Raw genomic sequence first — 26580 nt, 5'->3', positions numbered from 1 at the left:
GTCATAGAGTTTGTGATTAATATTAAGCCTCTGAGTGATTATTTTATAAGTGACTGCAGACCACAGGGCTGGGTGGAACTGGAAAAATGTCGGGCTACATAGGAGTGTCTAAACAAGGCCTCCCATGAGTCACTGACCAATCATTTGGTCACTTGATGCTTCTAGATGGAAGGAAGAAACTTGATTCTGAGACAACTTGCTTCTTATGTGCACTGGAAAATGAATGCTAGCATGCTGGGTGTGTCCTCTGCCAACTCTGGAATGTATGCATCGGGGTATGGAGATGATGAAGCCTGAAATCCTAGAGCCAGAGAGGGGCTCAGTTGGTATAGTGTCTAGTATCCAAGCATGGAAACCCAAGTTCAGATCCCATGTGGGGAGGCACTGTGTCTGTAATGTCCTTTGCAGGCATGGTGAGAGTTGCAGAGGATAACTGAGTGAGGCCTGGGGGCTAGCCAGCCTAGCTTAATTCATGAGCTCCAGGTTCAGTGAGAAACCCAGCCCCATTTTGACCTCTAGCCTCCACAAATGCCCTCTTGGGAGAGGGAACACACCCATATACATGTTCATAAGACACACATGAATAGTGAGGTACTGATTACATCTTTTATGGCCATACTAAGTATAATTCTAAGATCCTTGCAGAAAAACACCTGTATAAAGGCCTGTGTTCTTGCAGCCAGGACTCTTGACTCTTTCATTTTTGTGTGCACAGGGCTCTTCTGGTCATATACCTCTTCTTCAATCAGGAAATTGTTCTCTGAAGGCACAGTTCTGAGATGACAGTGGCTGAGAGCTATGGCCTTTCAGCCTCAAGTGGGTAATTTACTTCTCAGGGGATCTAAAATGATTGACTCTTATCTCAATTTCCCCTGGGCGCTGCACCAGCTTTACCAAAGGGCATCCCCAGCCACTCTTTACCCCTGGGGTCCAGAGTTATCAAATTTGCCTGATATGTGTACTTAATCATAAGGAAAATGAAGATCCTGACAGAACCATAATTGAACAAGGTCATTTGAAAGTCACTATTTGGAGGACATTCTGTTTTAGTAGGAGCTTTTAGCATGAAACACAATGAGATGCCATCTAGGAGGGTTCAGTTTGCTTGGGCTTGTTGCATTTCCTTTGCTGTAATGTGGAGTTTACAGAGTGAATATTATGGAACCGAGAGAACATTCTTTGCGGTTCAGCAGGTTTATGGAGACCGGTTCCCATTTTCACATATGCAGAGTTTTCAGTAAAACATTTCTACCAGTCATATGAGCAAGCTCAAGCAGAAATCAAGTTCTTCCCTTGGCTGGTTCCAAAATTTTGCATCCTAATAAATTCACAGTGGAACTAATCCAGCTGTCTCCTTGCATAATATAAAGTTTGGAAGCGACCTACTACTATTCATGGCTACATAATAGTTTGTTTTATACTGCATGGAGTTGTATCATTATAAACATGAAAGCAGCTGGCAATAAATGACTTTATGACAGCTATTTCAAAGGTATAATGAAGAAAACAAAAAGAAACTGAGTTAGTGCTTATAATTATGGTGCCTAGATGAGCTCTCCCAGTGCAATCAAAATACCAGGCTGGCTGTTTCTGTGTGATCTTATCCACACTCTCCTATGAGTGACAGTGGTCTTCAAATTATTCAGCTGTGGAACGCAATGTGTACCATGTTGGCATACATTTTTAAGAGTATTATTTTTCTTTTTTGTTTAAGAGATAGCATCCTTTCAATATAGTCATGTATGAGGCAGGAAGAAGTAGAATTGACCTGATTTGTAAATAGATTTCAGAATGACAACAAATATAAGGACTTTTGCAGTGCTTTCAGAATTGTAAATGTGATCTTCCTCTTAACCTAGTGACTAAATGGGTTAATTTTATTTTTAGGAATGGCCCCTCACCACAGCACAGTAGCTACTAAGGATATCTGTTGCTGGATTCTTTATTTTCTTATAGAAGAAATTTAGAACTTCATGCTCAGCAGTACAGAGAAGATTAATAATCCCATGATATAGTCTCATATGCAGCCATTATAAACTCAGTCTTGTTCAGCACACACTAACATTCAAACTTCCTCAAGGTCTAGAATATAAACATTGTAATCCAAGAACACAAAACATTATGTATATTATAAATTACATAAAAAATACACATGACTATGTTTGTGTATATCATAAAAGAGAATTATTTAATCATTAATATACTCAACAATTTTTTTGAATTCTAATCCTTATATAATAATAAGTGAACTAGAGGCCTTTATGAGATCTTACATCCTAGGCAGTGAGTATGGAGCAGGGATAGGATGGGGAGTTGAAGTTGGGAAGGCAATGAAAAGCATTGAGTCCATGGTAGTAGGAGCTTAAGGAGATACACAAAAGACTATATGAAAAATAGTGACTTAGGTGAAGGCAGCAAGATCCTGTGAGGGTGGTGACATTTGAATATAGATCTAAGCGGAACAAGGAAGAAGTCTGTGGAGACATCTCAAAAAGGAAAGGTCCCAGACAGAGGACACATCAAGGCCAATGGCACAGAAGCAAGTTCATGCTTTGATTATTTGAAAATCAGAGAAGGATTGTGGCTAGACTGTTATGGGCAATGGGAAAGTTACAGTAAAGAAAGATAAGAATGAGAAATTTGGCCTTGGTGCCATGATGAGCCTCTGAATGTAGTGAAGGTGTGGTGGGAAGAGATTGGATGAAATAAAGGAAAGAACCTTGTGAATACAGATGAATAGGGTAGAATGATATCCATACTATTGGTAGTAATGCCTCAGAGGATTGCTTGTGCATTAAGAACAAGGTAGGGTAATGACGGACAAAGTATCTATTGCTCTCTGCCTACACCTATCATGTTTGAGCCTTTTGTTCATGTATTATTTGTGTAATTAAGAAATACTTTAATATAATATTTTTGTTAATTCTTTGTGGTCTTATATATTATCTCTACCTGGCTCCTCTCCAGATCTATCCCTCCACCTCCTTATCCCTCCCAATTTTATATGTATGTATGTATGTATATATATATATATATATATATATATATATATATATATATATGCATGTATGTATGTTTTTATATATTTAAATAAACCACAGAGTCCAATTTGTACTGCACATATGCTTGTGGTTGGGGCATCCACTAGAATATAGCAGACCTTTAGGATTTCACGCTTAAAGAAATCAGTCTCCCTCACCCAGAAGCTATCAATTATTAATAGCTCCTTAGTTAGGGATGGACGTCATGATCCCCTCCTGCCTCCATGCTTGTACGTTGACTGGCTTGATCTTGTGCAGGTCTGGCACAAGCAACCACAGCTGCCATGGGTTTATGAGAACAGTGGTCTTGTCATGTCCAGAAAACACTATTTCTTGGTAGTCTCCTATGATTCTGGCTTTTACAATCTTTCCACCTCTTCTTTCTAGAAGGTCCCTGAATCTGGGATGGAGGAGCATGAAACAGGTATCCCATTGGTAGCTGAACAGTCCACTGACACAAATTCTCTGCACTTGAATTAGTTGTGGGTTTCCATTTCTGGGTTAACCACTTTCTCTGATGAGGTCTGAGAGCTCCACTAGTCGGTGGGTGTTGAGATGTAAGCCCAGTTAACAGAATAATAGTAATAGGTTAACCCCTAGGGCTAGGAGCTCCCAATAATGTTCTGGGCCAGATTTATGGTACCAAGCTAAGAAATGTTAAAGCCAGAAGAAAAGATAAAATCAATTACTTTTCATACAAGAAAATAAACAGACTCCTCTGTTTTCTCTGCTAACATTTTCTATTGTCCATCATAGCTTGATTCTATGTTTATAAGCAGGAAGCGATGGCTGCTTTGTCACAGTCCATGAAATACATTAGATAACATCCATAGAGCTCTGACCTCAGTACTCAGCATTCTGCAGTAATTAGAGAAATTATATACATTATTATGGCTATGCTGCTGCCTCCGAATAAAAAGTTTAAACCCATATATCATGTCTACTATTAGTACATGGCAAATTAAGTCACATACTTGAGTTCATCACTAGTGGAATAAGGAAAATCCCATTGCTCCTGGCTTTGTTAAGATATATAACTGTAGGCTAGAAGTTCAACATGAAGGTATCAGTAGCTTGGTGTCTAGGTGAGATTCTCTTTGTTTGTACATAGCCTTATTATTAACTTTTTTCACTGGGCAGAAAGAGATCATCTCTCTCTCCCATTTTCCTTCTTAGAAGGACACTAATCTCACTTCTGAGGGCTTCACCCCTCGACCTAATCACCTCTTAATGCTGCCAGTTTGAAATTCAAATTCTTTCATAGCGCATTTAGATTTCAATAAATGAGCTGGGAGTTGGCACAAACATTCAGACCTGAATACAACCTCAATAGAATCTCTTAGTCCCTTGAGAACACAATAATAAATAATTATATACTATATGGCTTAGATATACGAGGTAGCGTGCTAGTCCATTTAAGTTATAAAAGCTTCAGACAATTTTCTTCTGGTGTCTTCATATAGTGGAGGGCAAAGCCAGCTATAAACATAGTGTCTAACAAGAGGACTTACTCCACTCATGAGGGCTCTACACCATGATCTGGTACACCCCCAAACATCACCACAGTAGGGTTCAGACTTGAGTATATGAATTTGGAGGTGAGGGATGGGTGAGAACAAGTATTCCATCCATTGCAGAAGAACTGAGGAGATCATATGGTAAAGAGTTTGGCTAGAAGGAAGGACAAAGACTTGGGGACAGCAATGAAGATCATGTAGATCATTTAACACTTGGATAATATATTTTAAAGGGCAAGGCTCATGTGTTTGGCACCTCAGAACTGTTTTACATAATAGAGTTGGCAAAAAATGTTTAGAGAGTATAATAAAGGCTCAGTGGAAGCTATTAGTGGATCACATTCCAAGCTGGATTAGCACCATACCTGTTACTACAAAAGGAAATCCCAAAGTATCCTGCATCCTAGATGAGGTAACTATGGCACAACTAAGGACAAAGAATTGTCCTCTGGATTTCATTGTGCTTAAGACACGGTTGTTCATATTCTAATTTATTCAATAGCATTCCTCTTGTACTTCAGATAATTTTTAAAGATTTATTTATTATGTATACAGAGTTCTACCTGCATGTATGCCTGCATGCCAAAAGAGGGCATCAGAGCTCATTACAGATGGTTATGAGCCACCATGTGGTTTCTGAGAATTGAACCTAGAACCTTGGGAAAAGCAGCCAGTGCTCTTAACCTTTGAGCTATATCTCTCCAGCGCTGTACTTTAGATATTTGACAATAAATAATCATTGTTTAAAAAGTTTCTCTGTCTGTTAACATGAGTGCTTGGTTGTCTGTCATTCCTGGTGGATTTACTAGACATGTGTAAACCCTAGGCTTTTGGCTGCCTAATCAATGAGGGGCCATTTGAAGAGATGAATGTGCCTTAATTTCTGTCTGAAGACCTTTGGTGACACTGTGGCATTAGCAAAGGAACCAGCTACAAACACTGAAAGGAGTGGTAGAGGCCTTAAAGAAGCTAGAGCAGAGAGTTTATTAGACATTAGATGAGTGCCATTCTGGACAGTACAGAAATAGAAGTCTGAAAAACTTATGCATGACAGAGTAAAGGAGTGGTTCAGAAGTATTGCTCTCTAAATAGGAAACAATTTTAGGAAATAATCATTTTCTCCTCCTTTCTAATCAAGTTTGGCAGGTGTGCCCAGTGTGTGGTTCCAGGTCATGTGTTTCATAATTCTCAAACGTGAACTTTGTAGATGACAATACCATATTGATATCCAAAGATTCTCCATGTCTGCTATAGAGGTCTGCTTTTGAGAATTATCTAAATAAATTAACATACCAATTTCAGTAAAATTCTAAATGATAAGCAAACATGTTATATTTTAGTATACAGAACATTTTTTTCCCTTGGTAGTGCATAGAGAAAGTAAACAATGTTTCCTGCAAGTGACAGCTTCCTCAATTCAGTGTAATGTAATACATAATTAAGAACGTTTAAACAGAAGGTGTGTCATGTAGTGTTGTTTGCTTGCAATTAATGAGAAATCTACCCAAACCTGAATGAACCATAAAATATGTGTGTTGGCTCAGAAACCGAAAGATCTCCAAGGTTGGAAACATTTTGTAGTTAATTTATACCAACTGGTCACTGATACTAGAACTGCCCATCTGTTAATCCTCATGACTAAGCGGTGCCCTGTGCTACTTACTTAAGTCAATGGACACCCTTGGAAATGAGAATGGGTCAGGCCTGTCAAGTGGCAAGGCTGCTGTCCAAGAGTGTATGGTTTGGCCATGAATAAGGATGAGAGAAAAATTCTTTCTGTTCTTTTCAAGGGTCAGGGAAAATCAAGTAATGGGTACAAGGGTTCTGGGGCAGTAATCAGAAGCCATGTCATGGTCAGATGAGGAGTCTAAGGGGCTCCTGTTTTTGCCATCCAGTTAGTGAGATAAGACGAGAAGAAATGGGGACAAATGCAGTGGAGCACGGGAGACACAATCTATAGACTTCCTGATTCTAGTGCTTTTGTAAGTGTGTGAAACCGACCTGCTGGACTAAGGAAGTGGGTTCCAGTTGGTCCAATCTACAGCTTCACAAATGAAGAGTCCTCTCTCCTTGTCAAGTCAAGTGGTTCATTGGTTTTCTTCCAAGAGAGCAAGCATATTCTGGCTTGGGAAAACCTAACTGAAAGCCAATGCCATCAAGGAGATTTCTTTTTAAAAAAAATAATAATAACTTATTCTTTGATATTCCTACCGAAGCTTCCCCTCCCTTCTCTCCTCCCAGTTCCTCATTCCCCCCTCTCCTCTGCATCCCACCCAATCCACTCCTCCTCCATTTCTATTCAAGAAGGGGCAGGCCTCCCATGGATATTGACAAAACATAGCATATCAAGTTGTAATAAGACTAAGCACATTCCCATGTATTAGGCCAGATAGACTCTAGGTTGAAGGTTATATGGATGATTTTGTGAGTGGACTTGGGGGCAGGTAGGGATGGATGGGAACATGAGAGACCAGGTGGGGGTGAGATGGAGAGGAGAGTATGAATCAGGTTTCTGATGGCTCTGTGATCAGACACCATTAGCCCGGAGTTCTTTTGCTCTCAGAGTTTGCTGGTAGGAGACTCTAGAGGCTTACAAATTGGGCTGCTGATGTCATTTCTCAAATTCTATGGGTGACTGCTGAGTTAAATGTACTTCAAACAAACTAAAATAATTGGCCTGGGTCTGGATGCAATCTCACATCTCTCTATGAGAGAAGAGTTCTGAGGAAAGTAGTTATATTAAATGCAACTTTGAAATAAAGACATCTTAAGCTTTTCAATTCTGATGTTCACATTGTAAATTTATTATGGCAAAGAACACAGACCATATATATGCTACAAAAATCCCTTTGCTGATCTCTCTCTCTCTCTTTCTCTGTTTTTTTCTCCTCTCTCATCCTTCTCAATAAAATGTGATTAATGGTGGAAATTTGGTTTACATGAATTATATTCAAAGTTATTTTCTGTACAATAAGTTTTGCATGCCATTATATTTCCATCTCTGCTTCATCATTGCCTCCCGAGCTAACACAATAATATTATCCAAGTCATCCCCTTTACATCACCATTTCTCTTCACATTTAGGCAACAATGTCATTTTCCGATGAACCTATTTTTCCTTGTTAAAACAGACAAGGCATTTCATACATTCAGACTCAGTTATGCAGTTGCATGATTGATTCCAAAAGAGGACTAGAATTCAGGCAAATAACAGTTGCCCTTATCCGCTCAGTACATTCTTTCTTCTGCTAGATCTGGGGAAATGACTCAGGTAACTGGACTTGAGGGTGAAGTGGAGGCCACTTAGTTCAGATGAATTCCCCAGGAAGCAGACTCTGAGACACAGTGAACGTGCCAGATGTCCGTTAACAAATACTTCAGGATTTGACATCTGGGAAGGGAGAGAAAGAAGCTGTGGTAGACTGCAAGAGAGGATGAAGTGGGAACCAGGCCGAGCGCCAGGCCCTGCTGACCCCATGCAGAGTTCTGATGGAAGTAGGCCCCTTCGTTATCTCATTGGGGAAGCCAAGATGTCCAGGCCTTTGTACAAGTAAGTCATCGATCTGTTACTGGTGTGGGCTGCCCCAGGAAGGTCAAGGTTCTGAGTGCAATGACATTTTGCAGCTGAGACCATCCCTGAAAGTCTGCTCATGAAAGGCTGTCTTCAGAAAGCAGTGGTCCTCAGACAGGGGTGACTTGTCCCTTAAGGATCATTTAGCAATTTAGGCATTTACTGTCATGACTAGAGAAGTGTCCCTGGAATCTAGTTAGATGTGTACAGGGACACTCCAAACATGCACAGGTCAGCCTCCAGGAAAAAAAAAAAAAAAGTATGTGATCCAAAGCATCAATATTGCTGCAATAAGGACAACCTGCCAGGCCAGTAAATCCTCTGAAACCACCTGCTAGACATCACTGAGTCCTCTTGGTGGCATCGTTAATTTGGATGTAGCTTTTTAGGCAGCACTGCCTTCCCTTTACCTCTTAATATTCCAACAAATCTTTGGAGACTCAGATCAAAGTTTCTTTTAACTCATGAGGAAACTGTCTCTCAGATCAATTAAGTGAACTGTGCCAATCATGAAGTGGAAGGCCAAAGCATGGGGTAGAAAGTACCTGCTTGTGGAAATAGTTGTTGTGGCTTCTTTCCCCTGAAAGTTCAAAACATGCCACTCCCAAACATACCTGTCCAGCTTATTGACTGCTCTGAGTGGAGACAGAAGAAAAGACAGAGTACAAGAGCTAGTATTTTGGGTAAACTAATATAAAATTATTGAAGATAAAATAAAAACAAACAGGAATAGAACAAAGCAAAAAAAAAAAAAAAAAAACTACCAGAAGAAAAGGAGCTAAAGAAAAAGTACAAGAAACATATACAGATGCAAAGACACATTTCACACAGAGAGAAATTAAGTAAAAACAGAACACCAGAAACCAACATATATACTCAAAGGATGTATAAAGGAAGGAAAGAAGAAAAAGAACAAAAAGAAAAAAAACAAAAATAATGCTCAATAAAGCATTATGAGACAAGGAACCTCTAAAAATACTATTGAGTAGATTTGATGTCCATTTACTGCTGTTCATGGGGTCTGTCTTAGTGTTTTGGGGGATTTGTACTGCTGTGAAGAGACACCATGACCATGGCAACTCTCATAAAGGAAAGCATTTAACTGGGGCTAGGTTACACTTTTAGAGGTTTAGTTCATTATAGTCATGGCAAGAAGCATGGCAGCCTGCAGGCAGGCATGGTGCTGAAGAAGGTGCTGAGAATTCTACATCTTGATATGCAGGCAGCAGAAGGAGACTGTGTGTCACACTGGGCATACCTTATAAAACTGAAGCTCACTCTATAGACCAGGCTGACCTCTGACTCACAAAGATCCTCCTGCCTCTGCCTCCAGAGTGCAGGGATTAAAGGCGGTGTCACCATCTCCCAGTTGTGGTTTTCTGTGGTAGTCTCTGTTTACTGCAAAGAGAAGTATTTTTGATGAGGGTGACAGCCACACTTATCTGTGCATAAAAGATAAGTTTTAGAACGCAATTAGGAATTATGCTAGTCTAGTAAATTGGTATTAGTAGGTTGTCCTTAAAGATTAACAACTTTACTAGTTCTAATTAGTTGGCTAAGTTATAAGCTTTTTATAGTTGAAAATCACAAAGATCAGAAAGACTTGATTAATTGACCCAGAAGTGTATCCACACCTGATTCACATTCCACCACTAGAAACCCTCCTCTAAAGTAAAATCTTCATCTGTATTTGTACCTTCATTTTCAAAATGAGAACCCTTACCATTTATCAACACTATATGGTAGGAGCTATTATATGTCAGTCAGTGTTTAGTAGGTTCCCCCAAACAAAAGTATATGCACTTTATAAGCTCATAATGAAATTTCCTGATGTATAATTTGCATATGAGAACAAAAATATACAACATTTTTGTAAAATCTAAGTAGCTACTTGATTTTCACTAAATGCATTTTGGTGAATTTTACCAAAAATGTGTGCTTGTGGCAAGGCCACAGTTACATTTGTGCCATGCCTAGTTGATGACTTTTGCCTGGGATTTCCATATTTCATACCACTAATGCAGGGTCAAAGCACAGAGGCAGGAAGAGCTGCTTGCTTAGCAGCTAGTACCTTGTAATGCCTCTATCCTATGTATGTGAGAGATGTAAAGACTCCATAAAAACACAATAGAAAAATGTGGCAAAGTGATTGCAAAGAATAGGTTTTGATCATTAGGTTGTCTTTGCTTGGGTGTAATCTATTTTATTATTGATTTCATTTTGGTTATTTGTTTGAGACAGGGTTTCACTATGTAGTCTTGGCTAGTTTAGATCTCACTATAACTAGCCTCAAACTCACAGAGATCCAGTCATTTCTGCCTTCTGAATGTCAGGAATTACAGTCATGTATCACAATATAAGCCTTTTGTAATTTCTTAATGACTGAACATTTGTCTTAGGAGTTTCCTGAAATTTTAACAGCTGGACCTTATGAGTTAATCTAAATACTTGAACTCACAGCTCTGAGTGTAACTTCATAAATGGAAGCAATTTCATTATCAGGCAAAATAGATGTCTAGATAGACGATGCTAAGCAAAGCTATTCTTTTAAAATTTATTGCTATTTTTGTGGTTTATTCACAGGCATTTCCCTGCATTTCAACAGGCATTTATGGTAAGTGATTTAACACTTGATGACGTTTGTAAGTTTTTGTTGTTATTGTTAAACTGGTGGGCAAGGGTTGGGAATGGTTAACTGGAAAAATACAAAATTCTTCTGTGGATCTATTTTTCTGCATTTTACAGAGACTGGAAATGTAGGTCAAGTCTACTAAGGAGTCCCAGAGGGTTATTCAGATTGGTTTGTGTTCTTGAAATTGGTTACATTGAACATCCAGATGAAATGATTTGACACATGGTGTCTCTAAGTCTTTTGTTACATAAAAATTTCTTCTAGCAAGGTTGACTTCTAAAATTATTTTCTCTAATACACTCAGATTTTTCTCTCACAAAATGTATAATGTACACAAAGCCTATCATCTTTGTTTTACTGTGACTTACAAAAATGTAAAATACACAAACATAGTGTATTATGGCTGTTAATAAAAACAAACATTATTTTAAAAACCTGAAATGTTTTCTTTCCTGGTGTTGATGAATTATTTTAAGTAGTAAAAGATGGACTTTTTCTTAACCTTGAATTCCTTTAAAGGCCTTGATGAGAATAAAATGAAAACTATCCCACCAAATAAAATGAAGAGGTCAAAGACTTGGTCATACATTTAAACATTTAAGGTGGACCTTCCTCCTCTTCATATTGCTCTTTACAAATCATGAGTCCTTGCTGTAAGAATGGACAGATAAGGGCAGGGCTCTCCTAAGCCATTTGTCCATACCCTTTATACTGCTCCCTCCTCACAAATGCTCTGTTAGAAATCTTAACTATTTGCATATGGGAAGCATTGTGTGCAGGTGGTATTGTGCCTGACTCCCAACCTTCAGTATGTGAGGAGTCTGACCAGTTGACACTGCAAACATGGTTTTCATTGTGAGGATGTTCCTTCATCACGATCTTGATTTTCCTCAACAATGAACAAACACAGGACTGCCTAAACCACCACATTGACCTCTATGTCTGTTACTATGTCAGGCCATTGATGCCTTTGTTTCTGAAAATATTATAGTAATGTGCAAAGAATTACCATAGGATATGCTGTGAAAAGGGAGCAGCTAGAAAGAAAAACAGAACAGTAAAGGAAGATGAGGAGAGACTATTCAAATAGATCCCAAAATAGACAGGGAATGCAAAGTCCAATCTAAAGTAGATCCTGGTCTATGTTCTTTCCAGAAGGACAAGAATCCCTTCTTAGAGGGGGAATATGGCTGGCAATCTAACAACTGGCTCAGTTTTCCCTTGGAAGGAGAAGGAACTAGGGAAGACAGTTGGGATTGGAGTAGAGTGGCTCATGCTATCTCACTGAAAGGGCTGGGCATTGAGGGTACTGTTCCTCATATGGTACTGGTTGTAGGAACATGAGAGAGCTGGTCATATTATATTCACAGTCATGAAGAGAATGTGAAAGATGCATGCTCCTCAGCTGGCATCCTTCCATGGGGCACTGCTCTGTACATTCAGGGTGGGACTTTCCTTCTTAGTTAAGCATCTATGAAAATATCTGTAGATACACAGAGCTCTCCTAGGTGATTGAAAACCCAGTCAAGCTGACAATGAAGATTAGTCATTGCCATTGCTACCAGGCAAGTGAAGCCATTTCCACAATGCTGGGTCAAAAAATACAGTACTCAAGTCATGACTTCTCATCTTGATTCTCTTTGGAGAAATTTATGAATGAGGATGAAACCCACAGCAGTCAGGGCCAGAGACCCATGTTCAGTTTTAATCCATGGCATCTATTTCACTGACTTGTAGAAAACTCCAAGATGCTATAGTTTGTGGCCTGTTCTACATTGGGCCATTCGAGAGTGACACTTATTTCCATTATGAAACCAAAGCTTTCTGATTAGTCCTCGATCCTTTGGCAGGACACAAATATTGTTTAATAGTTGTTTTCTTATTCTTATTCAGAGTCTGGCAGCAGCACATCTTTCTTAATTAGCTGCATTAGTTTTACTTTTATCTTGGTTTCTGGAAGGTTGATTTAGTAAAATATTTAAGGAAAGTCATCTTTCACTACAAAGGAAAAATAAATTAAAAACAAGCAAAGACTGAAAATTGTAGTCCCAGGTACAATTGATTTGGAGCAAATTTTTAGAATAATCATAGGCTCCATTCCTTGCCTTTCTTATTCCGTACTGCAAGCCTCGCTAAATTAATTTTTCTGTATTGCCACTTGCTGCGTGTTTCCCATCTGCTCAGGAGCCTCGGATTGCATTCCGTTACTTGAGAGTTCATCTCCATTCTCCCTCCTTGGAACAATGGGCACTTTCTATTTATATTCCCTGAAACTATTCCACTTTCAAAACGAGGAAAAAACCCAAACCCAGTCTAAGAGGATGTGAAGAAGTATACTCAGACTTATATGCTTTCACATGTTTAAACAAACAATTTAGTTCGCAGCAGCTTTGGTTTGGTTTGGATTGTTTGAAGCAATGTCTTTGAACTTATTATGATCCTGCTGTCCCAGCCTCCTGAGTCCTGGGATTACAGGTATACCACATCATGCCCAACTTGCACAGTTTTTATTTAAGTAATTAATTTATTTAATTTTGCCAGGCAAGTTATTTTTGATGAAATACTTGTCAGTACTAGTATTTATTTCAGAACATCATTTGGCATTCCTCCATCCTGACACATCCTCTGTAACACAAACCTGAGAGCATATGTATAACAAAGTCTAATCATTCATCTTTCCTATAATTCTCTCTCTCTCTCTCTCTCTCTCTCTCTCTCTCTCTCTCTCTCTCTCACACACACACACACACACACACACACACACACACACACACACACAAAACAAAGTTATTTTATCTGCACTATCTCCATCTTTGCTCTCTACCTAATACTCCAAGAAGAAACATACTATGCACATTTGAGCAGGTTGCACTTCCATCTCCAGGAAGCCTTGAGTGTCCATTGCACCTCCTGAGACATTTGGGCATTTGAATATGACTTATAAATGCTTCCTCATGTTACTCCATGCGGTTTTCCAAATAAGTTTTCTACTCACAGCCAGTTTGGATTCTTACCATCATTATCATTATTATTATTTTTTGGTATGCAGTGTCAAAACCTGCGAATCTTGTTCTTGCTGGGTAGGGGTTGTACCACTCAGCTGTACCTCTTGACATACAGGCTTTGTCAAGATTCACAGCACCCTGGTGCATGTACTGTTTATACCCCATACCCAGAAGACCACTGTGTCCATTGATTAGCCAATATTTGTTGTTGTTGAAAGTAATAATGTCACACAAATTGTTACCTAACTGAAGATATAGAAAAATAAAATTTTGATTGGCAAAATAACCAGCAGAGAAAGCTATCAGTTGTCATTTTCTTTTTAAATATATAAAGCATAATATATTGTACATATTCACCTGATATCATGAGATGTTTTGCTATATGGATACATTGTGCAATGCTCAAATTAAGCTCTATATATTCATGGCCATATTTATGGTCAAAACCTTCAAAATAATTTCTCTTTGCTTTTTGAATTATCTAACACTTTGTGATCATCTATAGGCAACCTACTCAAGTGGTATTTTCTTGGTGGATAAACAAGGCTAGTTTAGGGAAAAGAAACATTTGTAGAAAGCATCTCAAATTAGAATTGGTGTTTGTAGGCATGGCAGGTCAAATAATAACACAGAACTTGCTCACTTGAGAGCCCAGGCTGAACAGGGCCCAGGATGAACAGGGCATTTCACCTAAGTAGAAATCCTCTGTGGTTTGTTACAGCTCCTGGGACTATGGTCAGTGGGGGACACTCGGGTTTAGTGAGCAGGCGGTATTATGACTTCTGAGTTGCCTCACCCCACAAGCTTCTCCAGAAGCAGTCATTTATCAGTCACTCACTTTCTTTGTGTTTATCATCATGTTTTAGAGTTTGACCTGAAAAGGAGCTGCCATCCTACTCTCTCAATTTTGAGTATCATGGATGTATGTTTTAAAAATGTTTCGTTAAGAACAAGACACTCTAGTGCCCATGCAACTTCCACAGCATTCTCATCTGACAGGAACTCCAAAGGACTACCATATTCCAAGAGTGCCTACAGGACCGGACTTACCCTAGCACTCAGGGCCATGTGGCTTCAACAGAAGCCGCCCTTCCCCCATTCTTTTTCCTACTCCCTAGCCTTGTGGAGGCAAACCCCAGAAACAGCTGAGGAGAACAGCCTATCCTATGATTAAATCTGATTTAAGGAAGAGACATGGTTGGAACAGACCCTGCCTCCTTTGAAGTTTCCCTGGAGGAGAAACCTGACTTTACCACAGGGCCTCTCAGGGCTGTCTGACTGCCCCTACATAAGGTTTTCAGCACAGCTGCCCAGGGCCTCAGACCTCCTGCTGACTCTCAGGATGAAAAGCCTCATTTAGGAAGGCACCAAAGAAAAGCCAGTGTTACTTTTAGAAAAATAGATCCAGGTGAGGCTAACCCTCCCTATCGCTGTTAAACATTTGAACTGGCCTCCACATTAGTCTCAGAGGGACTACTCTGAACTTCTCTGATGGACTTTTCAGACCTGATGCATGCCTTCTGCCCTCCAAGCCCCATTTGGACACTCTGGTGGTAATAAGTTTAACAACAACAGCAACAAAAGACTAGACATGATACAGAGCAAAGGAATTTTTACTAGAAGCAAATGGCAAAAATAATTTTAGTCCGTTTTATGAGAGTCACTGGAGTTAAATGATATAAAGTCCAGGCAGAAATCTATGTCCATTTTGAGTACTTGGAAATTGAGTAAACAGTCTCTCAGGAGGAAAAGGAAAATATCTGAAGTGTTCTTGAATACATGGGGTATTTTTAGAGAGAAAGACATTTTAGACAACAGGTTACTGGCTGAAAACCTGAAGAGTGCCTTCAGCACAACATAGCTTAGCTGAAGTAGTTCCTGCATGTACTCATTGTACCTGCTAGAGTGCAAGGCCTATTTTTTTTTTTAAATCCTTACCAAATGTTGCTGGTGTAAACTTTCTAATGGTGTCACAGAGCCCTTCACTGCTGTTCAGGTTCCTTTTTCTGCTCCTAAGAAGCACAAAGGAAAGCAATGTGATACATCGCTATTCTTCTGTGGGCATGGTAAATTTTTTTTTTAAATCTGTACAGCTGTCTTAATTGACAGGCATGCCTTGGAAGGAGATGAAGATACTCCCCAGTGACCCTGCTGGGGGCATGCCTGTCTGCCTCTCTGCACTCTAAATGCTGGCAGGTTTGAGGAGGTGTGGCCACCACTGCTGTGTAATTCTGAGCATGCTGGACAGAATAGCCCTGTCTGGTAATGCATTTGGGAACTAAAGGAAAGAATGACCAAAGTATGTGCCCATGCTTTCATCTCTGCAACCTTCCCCCTTCTTGTTTTTTTTTTTTTTTTTTTCCTCTTCCCTTTGATATTTCCATTTGCTTTGAAAACTTCCTTTTAGGTGGTCTAATAATGATGTGTCTACCTTTCATAAAAATCTGCTTTCTGGCATGCTAGGATTTTTATCCTTGTTGAGATATATCTACTGTAGGAAACATTATCACTCTTGCTAATCCTCGAGTTAACCACTGCTCCACTAAACAAAATGACATTAGAATCAGTGTAATTTACTTCCCCTGAGAAAACACATTGGTGTGTAAATGGATGTTTTCTGTCCTTACGGCCTGGTCCCAAATAACTGAATATGAATTATAAATGATTGGATTGGCCAATAGCTCAGGCTTGTTACTAGCTAACTCTTATACTTAAATTAACCATTTTTAATTAATCTATGTTTAGCCATGTGGCTTGGTACCTTTTCTCAGTATGGCATTCTCATCTTGCTTCTCCGCATTTGTCAGCAACTCTCTGACTCTGCCCTCCCTCTTTCCAGAATTCTCAGTTTAGCTTTTCCACCTAACTTCCTGACCAGTTACCAGTCTGTCAGCTTTTTATTAACCAATGAGAGTAATACATATTCATAGTGTACAAAAGGATTGTCCCACAGCATCGCTGCTGCCAAACCCATCTCAATCACATCACATTTAAATGTTATTCTAGGAGCTGACCATCATAGAATAGATGGGCAACTAGCTTGAGACAGCAAAATCCCAGGTGTGAAACTGCTTCTAACCCTCTGAAGCCTTTTGATTTGAATAGACAATTTCAACCAATATACTCAGACACACTCATGCTTACATACACATCCCACACTGAACATGTACAAAGTTCCCTTTTTTTTTTCTGCATTCTTAAAGCTATATGGGAATCAAAATTAAAAGACAGCAAAGAAACCAAAAGCAAAGCACTAACTAGCCTAGTGTTAGAAAACATTCTCAAGTATCTAACAAAGGTATTAGCTAGTTCACCCTATATAAAAAAGGTAGTAAGTATGCATGAGCAGATCTACCTCAGGAGCTCCACTGAAAATTGTGAAAGCCTTGGCAGCTTGGTTCTGTGGGTACTGAGGACACAGTAAGACGCTAGCTTATCTTGGTGGTATGCAGTTTCAACAGAATTTAACGAACAATACCTCTAATCAATACCTGATTAGAGTTACACCATATTTATTTATTGATTGATTTATATTCTTTCTGAAGTTTATGTATACGTTCCCTTGTAATTTTCCCAAGGTAACAATCTGACTAGGACTTAAAAGGAAACAATGAGTTCCAAACCAACCCTTCCTTATATGCTGCTAATTATTGTCATTTTGCATTTTGTTTTAAAAAGAAGTACTTCTAAAAGAAACATTAAAACATTAAGGCTTTTAAGGATCCAGGAACACTACATTATTGAATTGCAGGGCCTGCACATTTCACAGTAAATCTGAGTATTACTTGCAGACACTTTGAAAACTAGAGTATTATCAAATATCAACCCCCTGAAGATCTCTTGGGAGAATTTGAGAACTGTCCACACTTCTCTGAACTTTCTCTTTGATATAGCAGTGTGAAATGGCTACATTCCTGTGCTAGCAGTGGTAATGATCAGTATTCATTGTCAACTAGACTAGATTGCAAATCATCTAAAGATCACATCTCTGATTATGTCTATAAGGGTATTTCCATAGAGGTCTAACCTTCCTGAATGTCTATACCACTGCCCAGGGTCTCATGTCCCAGACTGAACAAGAGGAGGGACAGAGGAACACCATTCACAAAATTATGAGGCATAATTTTATCTTCTGAGAATATGGGTTAAATGTTTCAAGTAATCAAACAGGAAATTATTTCAAATTTCTGTATACCTACACATTTCCTTACTGTGTTTTGAATGGTATCCATTCACCTTGTCTCTTGGGCATGCTTATATCTAAAGGGCAAGTTTCAATAAACATAACCTTGCTCTCTTGAGAAGACATTTCAAAAATAATTCTGACAGTTCTTAGAGAAGTCAAGTATGTTTATTTCTTCAGGACAGTGATTTTCATGTCAAATCTGTTTTTAGTCAATGATTCTATTTTTAAAATGTATCTTGGAATACTTTTGAAATACAGCCTATAGTTAGGGTAGACTCAGCTGTTGAGAAAGGGGGTAGTCTAGAATGCAGTAAGCATTCTGCTTGTGAGAAGATTTGTCATCCTCTGTCATTTAAAGATCAGAGAATATGCTATAGTTCAAGTAATTATTAAGGTGAGATTGCTATCATTTACTTATTTACCCCAATGACAAATATCTCTATCTATTTTTCTATCTCTCTATTTATCTATCTGTCATCTATCTATCTATCTATCTATCTATCTATCTATCTATCTTATGTATATCAAGATATAAAACAGACCATCTATGTAGTATGAATCTTAAAGAGTCTTATTAATAAAATCAAACCTGAGGCCAGTTATTGGGGTGAATGCTAGAAGATCAGAGAAGCAGAACAAGCCATAGCTACCTCACCTCACCAGTTCCTTAGCTGGTCTTGTTTCCTCAGACTGGAAGCTTCTGAGTCCTCCTCCACAGGAATCTCAGCTGAACTGTGTTGCTCCAAAGCCTGAACGCTTAACCAACCAAATGCTTAACTAACTACATGCCTTTTCCTGGTCCTCACGCCTTATATACCTTTCTCTTTCTGCCCCCACTCCCTGGGATTAAAGGTTGGGTTTCTGGGACTAAAGGTGTGGGTCACCATGCTTAGCTATTTCTAAAGTGGCCTTGAACTCAGAGATCCAGCTAGCTCTGCCTCCCAAGTGTTGGGATTAAAGGCATGTACCACCACCGCCCAACTTCTGCTATGGCTTACTCTTCCCATTTTCTAGCCACCATTTTTGGCTTTGTTCTAGTGGCTGTCTGTTCTCTGACCCCAGATATGTTTATTTTGGGGAACATACAATATTTCAGGGAACACAATACCCACCACACATCTATGGTAGTGTCTTTAAATACAGACCCATCACTTTGAGTCCCTTACATCCAAGAGAAGTCTTTCTTGTGATCAACCTTAGACAGAGGATGAGGAGTTTTATCTAACTTAGAATGTTCTTGCTTGACTAGAGTTCTGTCTAATGGGAAAAAAAGGGGAGGAATGCATCTTGCTCAGTTTCTAGATTTCACTACTCACAAGGGCATGAACCACAACAGACACCTCTGGTTAATTTAGGAATAGTTCCACCCAGAGTTGTCACTTATCTTATAAGAATAGTTGATAATTTTAATAGTACTAAATTTATTGAAGTGTCCTGATTACCTTTAACAGTTAGATTTCCAAAAGAAGAGAATTTTTAAGGCATTTAAACAGTGATCAATATTTTGATGGTTAACCAGGACATTTAAACATTAAGGTGTTGCCTGAACTGCACTTACACTCTTTGTTTCCCATATTCCCTGGGAAGTGTTCAAACATATCAGTAGATGTTGAAATCAACATGTTAAGGATACATAAGTAATAACATAGTTTTCTATGTTGTAATTCTGGACCATCTCCACAGAAGTCTTTGATTGAAGGTATTATAATTTGTTCAGTGACACTCTATTCCCCGAGGCTACATAATGTATAAACCTACTTACAGGGGTCCTGAGAATCTGAAGCAACATCCCATAAATTGAGGAAGTCCAGGAAATCTGAGTTAAGAGGCAGAATCTGGTCATAGAGGATATATTGCTTCAATAGTCAATTGTGATATAACTATGAATATTGTATTATATGAATAATTATATATTGCATCCAATTCCTATAATGTTTACAACTAAATGAAACATCTTATACTTGTCTCCCTTTCAGCCATGATTAGTAAATGAGTTCCCTGCACGTGAGGACAAATTTAAGTAAAATCAACAAAATCAGCATAAAGTCACCTCAACTCCATGATATGTTCATCTGAGTCCATTTCTAAATGTTATTAATAGATCTAATTTTAGCTAACATCCCTGGGTCTCCCTTATAACCAACTACATTTTTCTATTAAACCCACCTTCCTTTTATTGAAGATTCCTGTTGTTTTCATGAGGACTTAGATTATAAAGCTGGGCTCTGAGTTCTGTCTTTGTTATATCCCAGTACCTAGAACACTGTTAAATGCACAGGAGTCTTAATATTTTATTTCAACAGCCAAAACCGAAATAGGAAGCTATGAAATAGTAGTGGGGAGCAATTGCTACATCTTCTCCATTCCAGAGACCCAACTCATCATTTAGGAACCATTGGTATCTACCATATGGTAATTTCTGTTTAAGGAATGATTTCATTTTCATTTGACAAGAATAGCTAAAAAGTCAATTAACAATTTTCAAAACAATTTTATTGAAATATAATCTACCAACATAGAAGTTTCCTGCTTAAGGTGCTTTTAGTTTATTCAGCACTCTATGAAGACATTATCATAAGCAAATTTTAGAAAATGTTCATTAGATGCCCAGAACACCCCATATTAGGCATCAAACCCATCTGTCTTTTCTCCCAAGCCTTAGGCAACTACTTATCTAATCATTGATTTTCTTTCTGAGATATCCAAGGTAAGGGAATCAGGAAATAAATGACATTTTATAACTTTTATTTTTCATTTACTATAATATTTTCAGGACCCATGCACATTGTGACATGTCAGTTATTCTTTAATTTTTGATAGTGTGGTGTTGTATTTACATGCGATATTTCATTTTGCTTAGTTGTGTATAAGTAAATGGAAGAAGAAACTTCAGTGGAGAAAATACTCCCTGAAACAATCCACATTTGCATTATTGGGTTCCCTGACCTTTCTTGTACCTACCCAAAGTCTTCCTTTTCTTGAATGCTCTGAAGTCTACTGCCCTATGTAATCTGGGTCACTGTGTGTAATCTGATGCTCTGTACTACTACAGTAGTGTTCTCTCAGGGGTCTAAGGAACACTGGAGAAAGAAGACCTAGCTCAAAGTCACCTTGGATATGAGTTTCAGGGCCTGATTGATCCACATTTAAATTCTAACACCTTTTATTATTAGCTGTGTGGCCTCGGGAGATTAATTAATCTCTCTATGCCTCAGTAACCTCAGCTGTTAAAGGGAGTTAGTAATGCCTGTAACCTGGATTTGTTGCAAAGATTAAATTATATAAATGATGAGAGCATTTGTCCTAAGGTATAAAGATGTACATTTGGGCAATTTTGATTGCTGGTGGTGCCAGTGTTCATGTTATTTTTGTTTCCACGCTTGTCATTATTGCCCTCCCGCTGGTCTCAGAACTGCTTGCCTGCACAGAACCTAGAGCCGTGTTTCATATTACAGCTTAGAGTCTGAAGGAGCACCAACACTGGTCTTTAATTATCCACCATCTAGTTAGAGCCTTGCACGCTAACTAGAGAATTATCACAAGAGCCTCCGAGTAGTATTATTTTGCCTCCAACTGTGGTTTCTTTAAAGACCATTGTCTTCATTTCACCACCTTTTGTGTTACTCAGAGGCTTATGAGCCTGGAAATGAGATGTGATCTCATCATGCCATGCTTTCTGCATCCTACATAGTGATTACCATGGCACTCAGTTATCCCCTAAAAGAGACAACTTGTTGAAGTTCTTCCAGACTCCTTACAGTTTATCTAAGTCTTAGAAATGTTACAAAAACCACTTTATCTTGTTTGTAAGTGAAATAAACATTTATTAAGAGAGACAAAGCAGTAGTAGCTACTTGTGGTCTTGAAGGCTTATAAGGCAGCAGATCCTATGGGTAAAGTGAAATCATGTTTCTCTACAGCACTTTGAAACATTCTTTCTTAGACAACCTTGAGGGGTGTTATCCCAATGCTTTCCTTAAAGAGAGAAGAAACCTACTATTTGTTTTTGTTTTCTTCTTTCTAAGACCACAGACTCTTGGTATTCCAAGACACTTGAGAAATCATACTGAATCCTTACTTCCTTGGCTGGGAACAATGAGACCCAGCGATCCTGAGTCTTGCCTAGCAACATCTAGCCTAATGGATCTAAGAACTGCCAGTCCAGGCAACAATTCAGAGAGGCAAGTATAGAGAATTAGGAATCCAGTGGATCTGAGATCTCAGTCTAGAATGATCTATACACTAATTCCTTTTCAAACTTCGGTTCCAAGTCTCTTCATATTTTTCAATTTGAATTATTTTTATTTGGGGATGATTTTATATGTGATAATACTGATTTACATAATTTCTATCTTTCCCTCTTCCTCCTCCAACTCCTCCCATGTCCAATCTCTCTTTTGTTCATGTTGCTCATGTGTTCATGGGTTGGCAGATGATTTCTTGGGACTGGATAACCTCTTGGGTTCTTGTCCCTAGAGAAAACTTATTCTCACTCTGAAGCAGCCATTGCCTCCCTATAACTGTTAATCTAGGTGGGGACCTTGTGAAATTAGGCTTCCTTCTGCAGAAGAAGAGAAAGGAGTTGGATTGAATCTTTTCTTGGCCTGCATGTCATCCTAAAGATTGATGGCCAATAAAAGTTGAGTCCTCAACTTCTCTAGTCCCCCACTCTCACTGTTGCCTCTTTCACTCAAACTGCTGCTTCCGACCAAATCATGTTTCCAAGAATCACTCCATATCAGGCCATTGGCTTCACTATTTGTAACTTACGAGAGCTGAATTACCATAGAAAGCACCTGGACATCCATCTTTCTGTGCATCATCTGCACTTCTTCCACTCCTTCATTAGAGTGGCCGTCAAAGGAAGAGCTGACACGTGTATCTTCAGGGTACCAGGGCATAGGCTATATAAGGGAGGATTTTATTTTAGTTGAAATTGCTTCTATATTCTGAAGCTTGCATATATTGTAATCTTCTTAAAATACTTCATATTACTTACTATTTAGCCAGTGTTTCAGCCCTCCTCCAATAAATTATCTTATGTGATTAACCCTCAGGAAGATGCTCATCCTGTGGTTTATGGTGGTGCTGGACCACTGCCAAAGCCCTAGTTTGAAAAGTCAGGCAGGCATTCGACCAACCTTGTAAATGCCAGTCCTTGAATATAATTACAGGAACCTGGGAGAGTGATCCCCAGCAGCCAAAGGGCTCTGGGCTTCTGCAAATTCTGAATCCCTTAGCAAGCCAGCAAGATCTGCTAGCACTACCCTAGGGAAAGGTTAGCATCCTAAATTATATCTTCTGCATTCTTTCTTCAACTTTACAAATATCTTGTCATTTCATCCATAGTGAGGAAAGAAATGCACAGCATTGCTGTTTTCCCATGTTATGTATAGACAGAAATGAGGACTCATCAGTTTTTCCATCCCTCATAAAACAATGAAAAATATGCCTCACGGCCAGGATCAAGTGGTGATATGCATCCAGGGATCCAAGAAGTATAAAAATAGGCATCTTGCAAAGCTTTTCTTAGATTTCTCTGCACATTCCAAAGGCAGAACTAGGGAGTAAATGGTGTGTTTTTTTAGGGGGAGAGGCTAAAGGCAAGGAAGCTTACATGGCTTACATAGGAAGGAAGCATGCTAATGCAACCCCTCTACCAATAGACCTCACTCTAAAGCACTGCTTATCCCCAGGAAAGGTAAGATGATGTAAGAAATGCAATGTAGAAAGGTGGCAGGAAAGAAGAGCAGCAGGAGGCAGAATTGTCTAGGAGCTGAACAAGTGGGCTGCAAGCTGATGGCAGGGCAGACATTCGGAAACAGATGCAGACTGTCTAAAGGATGCACTGAGAAATTGGAGTCATGCGGGTATTCTTCATTGCTTCCCTGGTCTCTCCATTTGGCATTCTTTGTCCTAGCCTTACACTAACCAACGGTCTCTGCATCCCAGCTCCATCTCACTAGAGACAGTGCCTACCTGAGATGAAGCCACAGGGTCAGAGCTCCTAGAACAATTAGGTGGATAAGAAGGTGAAACTGTTTCTAATTGTTTCCCTATGAGGCTGTTTTGCCCACTTCTTCACCATACTGCTTCCTTTGGCAGGCATGAAACCTGGTGCTTCAGAGTGATGCCCTGTTGGATAAACTGCTTTTGGCCTTTTATATCTCACTGTTGTGTCTTGTCTGGGGAAGCACCATTTTTAGGAAGTCCCCAGAAATGGGGTAAATATTTAAGAAATTTAAAGAAAACCAAATTGGATATTCTCAGTTATGCTGTTTCTTGTTTGTTTTCTTACCTTGCTGTGGTATGAGATAAGAGTGAAATTGAGTGGAGAAAGGACTAGTTGTAAGGATTGTCATGTTTGTTCCATCATTACATGAGGAAAAGCAAAGAAGGTAACTAGAGACTGGCCCAGATCTATGTAAAACCTTTGTATGTATCCTAATGAGATGGCAGGACATTCTTTCTCCATCCTCAAATCTTATAATTAATTTAGCCCTGTTCTGTTACTTAGCCCCTCCCTGCTTCTTTGTAATACCCTGCCATGGGCTATTGAACTCACCACTAGCAACGGAGACTTACCAAATTTCCGTTCTTGCTTCTTGGAAGTTATAGGCAGGTGTCTCCCCAGTAGTGAAGATGTGCTTTCCTCAGCCTCATCCAAGCCCTGAGGACAGTTTCTCAGGATGATACAAAACCATCAGCAAAGTCTTCAAACCCTCCCATAGTTCCATCTTCTTCCTGATTTCTTCAACACTTTGCACACAGATACTGACATCCTCCCAGGGACCCTTGGTTCTTTGGCCTAGAGAGTTCTCACTGTTCCATCTTTGTGGGGACCAACACAAGCATGACCCTGAGAAGAATAACTTCCCTAAATATTCCAAGCAGCGCCTGCTATCCTGCCCGCTTCTATTGAGCTCGATGGTTCCCCTTCACAGTCGCTGTTACACCTGACAATTTAGGTGGATTGGGGTGACTCTTTTACAGCTATTGGTGTCTGGATTTGCTTACTCCAGTCCCCAGTGTTTGATAGATGATAGTCAGTATATTCTTGTTAAATGAATGCATAAATTTTCCTGTAAAAAAGAGCCTCCTTTATATTTTTTCTTGTGATTTAAATCACTTTTGAGCTTGTTCTGACAGCAAAATAACAAGGCACAGTATTATCTTGTGAGAATGTGGACTCTGTTTCCAGTAATCAAGTGGGAAACTTTGGGAGACGACAGCATGTGAGTTAGAACTCTTATACATCATCCTGTCTTCTTGTTTCCTTTCCCTACAGCACATACAACCAAATGAGTGGACTTTTTTTCTACAAAGACTTAATACTTTGGTATTTGTATCGATCTTCCTTGCAGCCATCCTACAGTAATGTCTCTACAAATGATCATCTTATAAAGGGATCATCTCTAAGACTTTTAAGAGGCTCCAAGCAGATCATCAAGCTGCCAAGTGATTGGCCAAATCTGATGTACTTCAGGGGTTGTCCACCCAAATTCACCTATTAAATGTGCTCACTGTTTTCTCTCCCACCCCTAAACATGAAAATGGGTGTCTAGACTGTGAAGTCTCAGTAAGCTGGGACCATATATTATCCCTGTTCTCTCACCCTCTAGTATGATACCTGAAGTGGCACATACTGAAAGTTCCCAATGGCACTAAAGTGGGTCATCTCATATCTTCTACTTGGCCATGTTCACTATTCAGCCTTGAAAGTTCTTTAGTTAAAAAAAAATAGCAATAGATGTACATCTATCTGGAACATATGAACACATAAGTGTCACAAATGTTACCTAAGGTAGTGTGAGATGGGGTAAGGTTTAAAGGAGAACATTTATCATTAAAGTTATATTTACATATATCAGAAGTAATAAAGCAGCATAAAAATTACAGAAAATGCAGCAAAACATCTCTCTCCATTGTTAGCTGTCAGTATGTCTCTAAGAAGCAGCCACACCTGAGTTTCTTGAATATTAAAATAATTTTACTTGTAAGTCTATATATGTGATAAAATTTTCAATCTTTTTTGTATGTTCTATAATATAGAAAAACCTTCCCATTTCAAGATTATTTATAAAATTCATCTGTCATCTTCTAGTAACCTAGTTATAGTTAAAATATACAGCACATATATATGTAATTAATCCATATGAGTATATATATATATATATATATATGTGCATATACACATATATCATAAATATACAGAAATTCATTTCTACATCACAGATTCTCTGTGCTATATATTTACTATATGTGTATAAAGGTATATGCATGTATATGTAATACATATTAAGTATTTATATATAAATTCATATAGACAATCATTCTCCATTTATTTCCCAAATAAAAGCTAGGATTTTCTTTCTCTTCAGTACTGATAATCATAACATAATACAGAAAATTTAGTTGGTAGGTAAATTTTAAGATCAGATTTTCATTTTTGATTTTCTATTGAATGACTTTTGTTCATTTTCTATTCTTTACAAGATAATGAGAATAAGTTCATTTCAATGTATAAAAGGTGACTTGTCTCACCAAACTTGCCGCACAAACAAGCAAATCATGTAATGTAAGAATAAATTAGTACTGGAGCCCTTTGACAGTGGTAGCTTAGGTGTT

The 26580-nt window shown here is 38.8% G+C and overlaps 1 protein-coding gene across 1 annotated transcript in view; it reads left to right on the top strand.

Annotated features, from left to right (window-relative positions):
* Positions 1-26580, top strand: part of Macrod2 (mono-ADP ribosylhydrolase 2) — a 1315286-nt gene that overhangs the window by 686598 nt on the left and 602108 nt on the right. Inside the window, exon 3 of the mRNA XM_036186599.1 lies at positions 10713-10743. The gene's annotated coding sequence lies outside the window, so the exon portion shown is untranslated. The remainder of the gene's footprint in view (positions 1-10712; positions 10744-26580) is intronic.

Source organism: Onychomys torridus, chromosome 4, assembly GCF_903995425.1.
Source record: "Onychomys torridus chromosome 4, mOncTor1.1, whole genome shotgun sequence".
In the NCBI taxonomy this organism is placed as follows: Eukaryota; Metazoa; Chordata; class Mammalia; order Rodentia; family Cricetidae; genus Onychomys; species Onychomys torridus.
Note: the sequence above shows the minus strand (reverse complement) of the source record. Positions and strands in the feature narration are given on the sequence as shown.